General features: G+C 46.5%; 1 long non-coding RNA gene across 1 annotated transcript in view; it reads left to right on the forward strand.

The window, feature by feature from the left end:
- The window catches only part of LOC309363061, a 45,853-nt gene extending 38,162 nt beyond the window's left edge, over positions 1-7,691 (forward strand). Inside the window, exon 2 of the long non-coding RNA XR_014165208.1 lies at positions 7,246-7,691. This is a non-coding gene — a long non-coding RNA (uncharacterized lncRNA). The remainder of the gene's footprint in view (positions 1-7,245) is intronic.
- The last annotated feature ends 4,774 nt before the right edge of the window (positions 7,692-12,465 follow it).

The raw sequence follows: 12,465 nt of genomic DNA on the forward strand, positions 1-12,465 counted from the left end.
AAATCAGGTTAATGAGGCAAAGATATTTTGAATCAGCCAACAAAACTGGAAAACTATTAGCTTGGCAACTGAGGAAAAGACAAAAACAAAGTGTGATAAACAAAATAAAAGTAGAAGAAGAAACAATAGAAGACCCAAAAAAGATACAAAAAATCTTTCTGGAGTTCTACGAAGGGTTATATAAAAAAGGAGAGGAGGATACAATACTAATAGAAAAATATCTAGAGAACTGTAAAGGGAAGACGTTAACGGCTGAAGAGAAAATACAATTAAACAAACCCATAAATATAGAGGAGACTCAGAATGCAATCAAAAGAATGAAATTGGGGAAGACTCCGGGCCCGGATGGCCTATCGGCAAAATACTATAAAGTCCTAGGAAGCCAACTTGCGCCAATCCTCTGTGAGGTAATGAATAACATTTTAAAGGATGGGAAAATACCGGGGTCATGGCGGGAGGCATTCATAACCTTAATTCCAAAATCGGACACTGACAAATTAAATATTAAAAATTATAGGCCAATATCCTTACTAAATAATGATTATAAAATATTTGCTGATATAATGGCAAACAGATTGAAACAACATCTAACGGATTTAATTCATAAGGATCAGGCCGGGTTTCTGCCGAACAGGTTCCTGAAAGACAATGTTAGACATGTCATAAATGTAATTGAGTATCTGGAGGTTAATAACAATGTACCGGCAGTACTGATGTTTGTGGATGCTGAAAAGGCGTTCGACAATGTATCATGGACGTTTATGATAAAATGTTTGGAGAGGGCGGGGATAGAGGGCGACTTCCTGAAAGGAATACAAGCTATATACTCTACTCAATCGGCTAAACTGATAATAAATAATAACCTGACAAACCAATTCAAGATAGAAAAGGGAACAAGACAGGGTTGCCCTCTCTCCCCGCTTCTATTCATTATGGTCTTAGAAATATTGGCGAATAAAATTAGAACCTCATCTGAGATACGAGGAATTAGAATAGGACCGAAGGAATTTAAGCTAAAGGCCTACGCAGATGACCTGATATTATCCTTGGAAGAACCTCAAGAGAGTATTGGCAAAGCGTTAGAGATCCTGGAAGAATACGGCAAGTTATCCGGCTTTAAACTAAACAAATTGAAGACAAAAATGCTGACAAAAAATCTGAAAAGTGAAGAAAAAGAAGAACTAGAAAGAAAACACGGAATAAAAATTGCAAAAAAAATAAAATATTTAGGAATCTGGCTCACATCAAAAAATATAAACCTAATTGAAGATAATTACTCGGTAGTTTGGAAAGAGATCAAAAGAGACTTCGATGTCTGGAATAGAGTCAATTTATCGTGGCTGGGTAGGATGGAGGCGATAAAGATGGTCGTGCTTCCTAAGATGTTGTTCCTTTTCCAAAACATCCCAATAATTAGGGGGTCTAAACTGTTTAAAGATTGGCAACGGACGCTCTCCAGATTCATCTGGCAGGGCAGAAGACCAAGGATTAGATTTAAAATTCTTACGGACCGGAAGGAAAGAGGGGGCTTCGCTGTTCCGAACTTAAAGTTGTACCATGAGGCCGCATGTTTATGCTGGGTCAAAGATTGGATCACGCTAAAAAATAGCGACTTATTGGACCTGGAAGGGGCGGATAATAGATATGGCTGGCATGCCTATCTATGGCAGAGCAAGGGGAAGGTGCATAGGGGATTTTCGAGTCACATCATTAGAGGCCCCTTGTATGAAGCCTGGGAAAGGAATAAAAAACTACTGGAATGGCGAACCCCCTGGTGGCTGTCCCCAATCAATATTATAACAACTATAAATATAAATATGGGAGTAGAGAATTTAACATATGAGGACCTATTGGTAAGATCGGAAGACACGTGGAAATTAAGACCGTACGAGGAACTGAAGGGAAAACTGACAGTTTGGCTACAATACCATCAAATCAATGCCCTATGGGCGGAAGATAAAAAAATTGGAATGAATGAAAAAAAATCGAAATTCCAGATTGAAATAATTGAAGGTGATTCTAAATTATTATCTAAAATGTACAACATATTATTGGAGTGGGACACAAAAGATGAGGAGATCAAAGAAGTCATGGTCAAATGGGCAATAGATATAGGACATAGCATAGCCTACGAGCAGTGGTCAAAACTGTGGGAGAAGGGAATAAAATTCACGGCGTGTGCCGCAATCAGGGAAAATATAGAAAAGATGATCCACAGATGGTATTTAACACCAGAAAAACTGAACAGGATATACAAGATCGGTAGCGGGGTCTGCTGGAGGTGTAAAGTAAAGGAGGGTAATTTCATGCATATGTGGTGGGCCTGCGAGGAAATTAAAAAATTCTGGGATACTATATACAACGAGTTAAAAAAAATATTAAAATACACTTTCCCAAAAAGACCAGAGGCCTTCCTATTAGGCATCATAGGAGAGGAGATAAGGAAAGAAGACGTAGTTTTGTTCCAGTACTCAACAGCAGCGGCCAGATTGCTAATTGCTCAAAAATGGAAAGGCACGAGCACCCCAACGATGATGGAATGGCAAAATAAACTATATGACTTCTTTGAATTGGCAAACATGACGCAGAAAATCAGAAACCAAAAAAATACAAAGTTAAGGGACGATTGGGCTAAATTCATGACATACATAGAAAGAAATTATGAAAACATACCAACTATAGTAGGTTTATTATAAAACTTTCGATGTTTCAAGTTATTAAACTACAACAGCTGTAAAAATGGAATTTTGTAAAAATTAGGAATCCGGAATCAAGAGGGATGGAAGTTGAACTGTAAATGTAATGTGCTATGTTGTCTTGTTTTTTCTCTATTTTTTCTCTCTTTTTTACTTTTTACTCTTTTTTCTTTTTCTTTCACATCTATTCATTTTGTCATGTGTATGCATCAAACGAAACTTAATAAAAAGAATTTAAAAAAAAAATACAATGCACACACTGCACACACCCTTCGCAATGTTGACAGCAACAGCACTCGAAAAAACACACACAGGTACAAAACAAACACATCACAGTCTAGGTGCGCCCTTCTGGATCCCGGTTCCTGATTTGGTAAGCGTAACTTTCAGCGGATTATTTGGACTAGTCACTGCTGTCCAATTTTCAGGTGGAGCTCTTTTCACCCGGTGGTAATGGGTCCATCCATGCTCTCTGGTCCGTACTGCTGATTCGGTTGTGAGCAGGACCTGGTATGGGCCTTCCCAACTCGGGCTGAGTTTCTCCGTCCGCCAAGCCTTTATCAGGACCAGGTCTCCGGGCTGAAAGGTGTGCTGTTGCTCCAGGAGCGGGGGCTGCTGTGCTAGTATGCCTTGTCTGTGGAAAGATAACAGAGACTGGGACAGTGACTGCAAATATTTCCTGATAAACTGATCCCTGAACTCGATTTGAGGGTTTCCTAACACTGCCAGATATGGGTGACCCATCATCATCTCAAAAGGGGACAGATCGGTGTCTTTCCGGGGAGCCACCCTCATCCTTAATAGTGCCAAAGGGAGATTTTTCGTCCAAGGCAGCCCATTTTCAAGATATAACTTAGTCAAATGTTTTTTATTTCCCCATTCGCCCGTTCCACCTTTCCGCTGCTCTCAGGGTGCCAGGACGTGTGGAAACTCCACATGATCCCCACAGCTCTCATTACCTCCTGCATTGCTTTTTGGGTGAAATGAGTTCCCCTATCAGAGTCTATGACTTCTATTATTCCATACCGACTTCTGCCCCCCTCTTTCTGGCAGTTCGGTAAAATCTACCTGTACTCTCTGGAAGGGCCATACCGCTAGAGGCCGCCCACCCCTTTCAGTTTTCCTTGCCCGGGCTTTGTTAACCTTTTGACATATCAGACACTTCCATGCGATGGCATGCGCCATCGGCCACATGTCTCTACTCCAATACACTGACTTCACCAAATTCACCATTCCCTCCGTGCCTAAATGACTTCCTTCATGTATTTTCTCCAATATATTTAACATAGTTGATTTTGGAAGGACCATTTGCTTTTCCGGAGTCTCCCAACTTTCTCCTTTTCTTTCCCATCCCTCCTTTTCCATCTATTCTTTCTCCTTTTGAGTGAACACTAAATCTTTTACATCCTGCGGGTCAATCACAGGTACTTGCAGGACACATTGTTTAAATATTTCCTTCCTTGGTTCCCCCTCCGCCTTTATGAAGCCCCTTTCTCTCCAGGTCCGACCGAAAGTATGCACCGCTCCCCATGCATATCTTGAGTCAGTCCAGATTGTCACATCTAACCCGGTTGCCAATTCCAGGGCTCGGGTTAGCGCCATTACTTCACATTTCTGGGCTGACCACGTGCTAGGGAGGGCCCCACTCTCTATCGTCTCCCCGTCTTCCTTGACCACTGCGTATCCCGACCTTCTTTTTCCTTCCCTCACATGACTAGATCCATCTACGAACCATCTTTCCCCTTCCGTTAGAGGTACCTCGCTTAGATCTTCCCTAACTTTGGCCATTAATTCTATATCTTTAAGGCAATCATGCTCCTCTAGTTCCCATTCTTGCCGCTCCCCTCTTAGGAATTCCGCTGGATTCAAATTTCTATCTGTCCCTATGGTTATATCATTTCCAGTTCTGAGTATCCCTTCATATTGCACTAGGCGCCTGTCCGTCATCCAGGTGGGTGCAGCACCTGTCAGTACTGCGCCTATCTGATGAGGGCTGTGCACTATCAGTGCTCCCCCAAAGGTCAATTTCCTGCTTTCCAATACTAATTCGGCCGCTGCAGCCACCGCTTGAATGCACGCCGGCCATCCTCTAACCACTGGTTCTAAGGTTGCGCTTAGATAAGCTACTGGCTGATATCGCCCCCCTCTTTTCTGAGCCAGGACTCCTACTGCCGTCTGAGCAGCCACTGTCACATACAAGTGGAACGGCTGCTGTAGATTTGGCAGGGCCAGAGCCGGACTAGTTATTAAAGTTTTCTTAATTTCTTCCCACCTGGCCTTATCTTCCTCGTCCCATTGCACCTCCTCTTGTTTTCCTGTCAGTTTCCTATTCAAAAACTGAGTCAACTTTGAATACTGATCTATCCACAATCTGCAATATCCCAATAATCCTAACATTCTTCTTACATCAGTTTTATCTTTAGGTGGTCGTAGTTCCATGATCCCTTTTACTCTATTTGGGTCTAATTGCCTGGTTCCCCCAAGCCAACAAAACCTGTCCCAAAGGACTATTTGGATCTATGGGGTCTTTTGTTCCATTGCTGGGGCCCCTTTTACATGTACTCTGATTCTTTCCCATACTCTATTATGTCTCGTTCTCATTCACTCACACAATCACGCGGAATCGCCTGGCCGTTTCCCTCGCGGGAGAACGGAACCGCAAGCTAATCCTCCCGCCGGGGTCCCAGGCCCCCCGGTCCACACTCACGCGTCCGTTTGGAACCTCTCTTTCATACAGAGACCACACACCAACAACACCCAATATTCCCCTTCCCAGGGATATATTACCAAGATACTCACCCCCTTCAGTCTAGTGCCTCCTTCTCGGTGGCTGGTAAACTGGCAGGCGTCCCTGCAGGGCGAGGCAGTCCCCGACTGCGGCGGTCCCAGACCACCAGTCTTTCAGAATATCTTAAATCGGTTCTCCGTCGTTTCAGCTCCCGGAACCTGTCACCGCGGGCCCTGAGCAACAGATCTCTCCGAAAGTCGGAGTGCCGGCTGATCCGTTCCCCAGCCCCCGCCGAGCAGGTCGTCGAGAGCCCCACGTCGTTGGGCGCCAAAAATTGTGAGAAGTTACTTACGTGGACTTACAATGAGACAAGGAGACACCGAGATAAGGTCTATTACTTCCCTTTTATTATAACGCGTTTGCAAAGGCGGGCTCCCCGTCCCAGGGTGGTACGAAGAGCCCCGAACAATGGACGGGCAAGAGTATTTATCCCTATTGCTGCCGCCCCTCTTCGAGGCTTGGCTTACAATCTATCTAATCATTATAAGACATGGTACTAATACATCATCCATTCTACACTCTCTAAACCTAACCTTATTTAGAGACTCTTTCTACTTCCTTATCTTGTTGACCTGGCTCCCCTGCAGCCGAACCCAACGCTGGAATTTACAACAGCCCAACGCTGGAATTTACAACTGAGTTCGAGGCACACCTGTTTTACTCCTTCTCACACAGAGTACACGCAGAATCCACGGAAGCAATTGGCGACTTGGCTGCAGACAGGATAGATGAAGCAGGAACCAGGAACTTGTAGTTAGGTGTTTATTATAAACAGTGGACTATTTACAGGAAAAGAACACAGATCTTATGCTAGCTCTCTCTGACACGACTCACAACTCCTACATTGACACACTGAACCACTGAACTCCCAGCGCTGAACTAACAGTTAATAGGCCATTAATTATCACTCCCTTGAGAGTGATAATCAGGGAGCTGTCTCCATGTCTCTGTTATCACCAGGCAGACTCACTCCTTCAGATTGCCTTCTGGCTGGCTGCCAAACTTTAATTGATTCTGTGTGAGTAGCTGCACGTACACAGTTTCCCAACACATTACCTCTAAGTGCCCTGGAAAAAAGGGACATCCCATTTTTGGACATGAGATCGTGGCGACAATTTTGGGTGCCACGATCTCTCTCGCTGCACTCTCCTCCCCTCTCAAAAAAGTGGGGGTTTTTTGGGGGGGTGAGAGTGAGGCATGGGTCACGTGACTTGCCTAGGAGCATGTCCCAGAAGACTCTTGCCCCAGTTTTGGGTCTCCAAAAGTTGGACCTTATGACGTATTAGGAGGAATTCAGTATCACCCTCTTCTGATCATTCTGCCAGGGCAAACATTTCCACTTTCCAGATGGAATTATCTCCCTCTCCTTCCCTGTCCAAGGGTTCTCCTGACCCTCCAGAGCAGATTTGGGTTATGCAGAGAGAATATATGGGGGTACAAATGGTGAAAAGATCCATTGCACCATCAGGAGTCCTTGCGCTGGCTTCCAGTTAGCTGGATATGGGCCATTACTTTCATCCTAAAAAAATAATAAACAAGTGTATATTTGCTTTAATCTGTCAGTCATAGTGGGATGGGCCTTGTGAGTGAGTAGCCAGAATACCAAGTGGGGCTTGGATATATAATATAAATAAATAAATATTTTTTTATTTATACCCTGCCCTTCCCGGTTCAGAAAACCAAACAAATTAAAAACACTTAATTGATGCAACAAAAAACAGCATAAAATACAGTATAAAACGTGAATAACAATAAATTCAGAATTCAAAATCAATTTAGGGGGGAAATCCATCCAATAAAAATTAGATGATCACCAGGGCTAGCTGGCTAAATTAGTCCTATTTGGGCCAGCGAGGAGACCAGGGGAGAATTAGCTGTGGGATCCCAGAGCGGGTAATCTTCATAAAGAGGGGAGGGGGAGGGAAGGAAGGGGAATAAAAGATCAGGCTAAGTTCAAATAGAAAGCCAGGCGGAATAGCTCTGTCTTACAGGCCCTGCGGAAGGAAGTTAAATCCTGCAGGGCCTTGGTCTCATGGGACATAGCATTCCACCAGGTTGGAGCCATCACTGAGAAGGCCCTGGCCCTGGTGGAGGATAGTCTGACTTCCTTAGGGCCCGGGACCTCTAAACTATGGTTATTCATTGACCTTAAGGTCCTCTGTGGGGCATACCAGCAGAGGCGGTCCCATAAATACGAGGGCCCTAAGCCACTCTTATAAAGTGATATAAGAGAATTTGAAGACATTTCACTTTGAGAGGAGGGAATGCAGCTGAGGCATTGATTCTGAATAGGGATATGCAAGAACCGTCCCAGGAAATTTCACTGGTCTCTGCAGAATTCTTTTTTGTCCCCTTCAACATTCCTCTAGAGTAGGAAGCAGAAAGCTCCTAATTCTATTCCGGACACCACAATTTAAGATATTGACAAGCTGGAGTGTGTGCAGATGAGGGCAACCAGGATGATTAAGGGTCTGGAAACTAAGCCTTAGAAGGAGAACTTGAAGGAGCCGGGTATGTTTAGCCTAGAAAAGAGGAGACTGAGAGGAGATATGATAGCCATCTTCAAGTACAGTGGTACCTCGGGTTAAGAACTTAATTCATTCTGGAGGTCCGTTCTTAACCTGAAACTGTTCTTAAACTGAAGCACCACTTTAGCTAAAGGGGCCTCCTGCTGCTGCCGTGCTGCCAGAGCACGATTTCTGTTCTCATCCTGAAGCAAAGTTCTTAACCAGAGGTACTATTACTTGGTTAGCAGAGTCTGTAACCTGAGGCATCTGTAACCTGAAGCATCTGTAACCCGAGGTACCACTGTATCTTAAGGGCGTCCCATGGAAGAGGGAATGTGCTTGTTTTCTGAGAGCCAGTGTGGTGTAGTGATTAAGAGCGGTAGACTCGTAATCTGGTGAACCGGGTTCGCTCCCCGCTCCTCCACATGCAGCTGCTGGGTGACCTTGGGCTAATCACACTTCTCTGAAGTCTCTCAGCCTCACTCACCTCACAGAGTGTTTGTTGTGGGGGAGGAAGGGAAAAGGAGGTTGTTAGCTGCTTTGAGACTCCTTAGGGTAGTGGTAAAGCGGGATATCAAATCCAAACTCTTCTTCTTCTTCCTGCTCTGGAGGGTAGGACCTGAACCAATGGCTTCAAGTTACAAGAAAGGAGATTCCGACTAAAAATTTGGAAAAACTTTCTGACAGTAAGAGCTGTTCGGCAGTGGAACAAATGCCCACGAGAGGCAGTGGGCTTTCCTACCTCGAAGGTTTTAAGCAGAGGTTGGCTGGCCATCTGTCATGGATGCTTGAGCTGAGTTCCTGCATTTCAGGGGGGGGGGTAGACTTGGCTTCCTTCCCACTCTAAGATTCTATGATTCTGTGAAATCCAACTTTCAAAATATCCTGCTGAGTGTATTTGAATCTGTGAACCTACAACAGTAGGAGAGGGCTTGAGAGATGCTTTTCTCCCCATGGCATACACATGCATTTATTCTGCTCCTGATCAAATAGGGTTTGCAGGTTTTTGAAATTATACAACCACCTGAAATGCTGTATACCAGAGGCAAAAGCTAGATGAGTCTGCACATTGCCAGCACTGCCTTCAAGTTTCTCTCCAGGAGAAATAAAGAAATGATTAAGGTAAAGGTTTGGATTGTGTTTCTTCTTTGATGAGCTGCTTCACCTGCACCTGACTCCAATTCACTCCTAGCCTCTTTTTTAAAAACACTTGTCTTCTTCTCCTGCCAAAACGACTGCTCCATAACAAGTGCCCTTCTTAAGCAGCAACCAATCTGCTTGATACTTAAGCGGGGATTTCCGAAGGTGACTTTAGATTAGTTCATGAAAGAGCCCACTAGGTGGCAGTATGTGGTCCCATTTTTGTCACCTCCGAAATGTTGATTTAAAACCTATCCTTGGAATGATTTTGATCCTTCCGCTGAGAACAGCCCAGAAGCTCCCTACCTTACCCACCTTTTGCTGTTTGTAGGAGCATTTTTCAATGCCAATTTCCCACTAACTTCCCCACTTTATTGGGCTGCAAACATCATTTGATGCTGCAGTGAACCTTTTTAAAAATAAGAATATGAGAAAGCCACATTCACACTGCTGATCTCTCTTACACTCCTACTCAGCTGCCTTTTTTAGGGTTCTTCCACATGAATGAGTTGGCAGGTGATTGGCACTATGAGCTGGAGGAGCCCACACTTTCCAAGGGGAATCCACGTTCCTGTTGCAAACAGGACTAACGGACGAGCTACAGCTCCCATCTTGCCAAATGGAGCTCTAAACAACATTGGAATTACCGTATTTTTCGCCCTATAAGACACACTTTTCCCCCTCCAAAAATGAAGGGGAAATCTGGGTGCGTCCTATGGGGCAAATGCAGGCTTTCGCTGGAGCGTGGAGAGCGAGAGGGGTCGGTGCACACCGACCCCTCTCACTCTCCAGGCTTCAGGAAGATATCCGCAGCCTAGGCAGCCCTGCGGGAGTTCCCCACAGGGCTCCCCACGCTGCGGATAGCAGCCTGTCACCCGGCGGGCAGGGCGCCCTGAAGCAGAGCACCCGCGTGCCGGACAGACATCCGCAGTGTGGTGAGCCCTGCAGGAGCTCCCCACAGGGCTCCCCACGCTGCGGATAGCAGCCTGCTTCCCTGGAGCAGAGCGCCCCTCACGTCGGGCAGACATTGGCCAGCCCCACAAGCTCGGGGGACAACAGGGAGGCACAGCGCCGCCATCCCGCTGTTCCTCGACCTGGTTCGGTTTCCCCGACCTGCTTGGGGGGGGGAAAATAAAGGGGGGGAAATTCCTTTATTTCCCCCCAAAAAAACTAGGTGCGTCCTATGGGACGGAGCGTCCTATAGGACGAAAAATACGGTAGGTCTTTCCAATGAGGTCTTTCCTGTTTTGAAGGCTAAATTCCTGCTAGCAGTGCACCTGGAAGCAACACCTGGAAAGGAAAGCAGAGCACCCCACGCTTCGGGCAGACATCGGGCAGCCCCACAAGCTTGGGGGACAGCGGGGAGGTGGAGCACCGCCATCCCGCTGTTCCCCAACCTGGTTTGGATTCCCCAACCTGGTTTGGGGGGGGGGAATAAAGGGATTTTTCCCCCTTTATTTCCCCCCCAAAAAACTAGGTGTGTCCTATGGGCCGGTGCGTCCTATGGGACGAAAAATACGGTACATTCTAGTATGAAACACTACATGCTGGAATAATTGAGGGAAATGCCTTGAGCAATAGCCTGATGCACAGAAATTAAACTGCATGCCCAGCATCAGCACTCAACACCCTCAGGCAGATGGCAGTGTCCCAACACAGCAACAGAGCCCTCCAATGGGGATACCTGCCATGGGCTTACCTAGCAGCATCAGAATGGGTGGCCATCTTCGTTTCCCACAATGCTCTTCACATTGCATTGTTCCAGGGCATTGTGGGAAATTTAAGTGGACTCTCTATCGCTTTTGCCACAAGCGGGTGGTGCTGTGGTCTAAACCACAGAGCCTTGGGCTTGCCGATCAGAAGGTTGGCGGTTTGAATCCACCCGGCGGGGTGAGCTCCCGTTGCTCGGTCCCTGCTCCTGCCAACCTAGCAATTTGAAAGCATGTCAAAGTGCAAGTAGATAAATAGGTAATGCTCCGGCGGGAAGGCAAACGGCGTTTCCATGCGCTGCTCTGGTTCACCAGAAGCGGCTTAGTCATGCTGGCCACATGACCCAGAAAAGCTGTCTGCAGATAAATGCTGGCTCCCTCGCCCAGTAAAGCGAGATGAGCTCCGCAACCCCAGAGTCGTCCCCAACTGGACTTAACAGTCAGGGGTCCCTTTACCTTTACCTTTAAACCTGACATAGGAGAGGACCCACTCAAACCTGCGGCTGGCTCTGGAGTTAGAAAGATTTGCCAGCTAAAAGGAAATGCAAGTCAACCACGCATCCAGCTGCCTCTCTTCTCCATATAAGATAGCTTCCCTGGTGACAGTCCGAGATATTTTGCGGGATGAAGTAGAGCAGCAAAGGCCAGCCCATTCCCCCAAATCAGATTGCATGGTATCTAAGTCCATTTATTCCGGCCTTGGGGCAGAAAATCCCACAAATATGTCACTCTGACAGTAAAAACACAATAAATTAAAGGATTAGCCAACTGCTGCTGTTTTATCATGACACACACACCCAAATCTCTGCCCAATAGTAGAGCTGGCCCATGAATATTGGGAACCACTATGGCCTGGTTCATTTCTGCCCCATGAGAATATCCAGGAGCACATGGAGTCATGTTTCTAACAAACAGAGACGCTACGTGGGACGCTGTACAGTCGTACCTCGGAAGTCGAACAGAATCCATTCCGGAAGCCCGTTCGACTTCCAAAACGTTTGGAAACCAAAGCGCAGCTTCTGATTGGCTGCAGGAAGCTCCTGCAGCCAATCAGAAGCCAGGGAAGCCCTGTCGGACGTTCAGCTTCCAAAAATAGTTTGCAAACCGGAACAGTCATTTCCGGGCTTACGGCGTTCGGGACTGCTAGGTTGGCAGGAGCAGGGACCGAGCAACGGGAGCTCACCCCGTTGCGGGGATTCAAACCACCAACCTTCTGATTGGCAAGTCCTAGGCTCTGTGGTTTAACCCACAGCGCCACCCGCGTCGCCTGTAACCCGAGGTACCACTGTAATAATAATAATAATGGGTGTACCCTGGCAATGGAGCAAGGGAGACCTTGCTCTGGACCACTTCCTGACCAGCTACATGGACATGGCCCGGCAGTCGACTACTGCAGCAAAGAATCACAGAATTGTAGTGCTGGAGGGGACCACAAGGATCCTCTAGTCCAACCCCCTGCAATGCAGCAATCTCGGCTAAACTACCCATGGCAGATGGCATGGGCAGCAGGAGTCCCATGTGGGACCCTGGTGCGCCTAAAGCCCTCTTGGGAGGCTTTGCACTATGCGGCAAGCTGGCCAGGCCCCCAGCGCCACAATTATTCACAAAGCACACTCTTCCAGGAG

The sequence above is a fragment of the Podarcis melisellensis genome (genome assembly GCF_964234715.1).
Source record: "Podarcis melisellensis genome assembly, chromosome: 2".
Taxonomy (NCBI): domain Eukaryota; kingdom Metazoa; phylum Chordata; class Lepidosauria; order Squamata; family Lacertidae; genus Podarcis; species Podarcis melisellensis.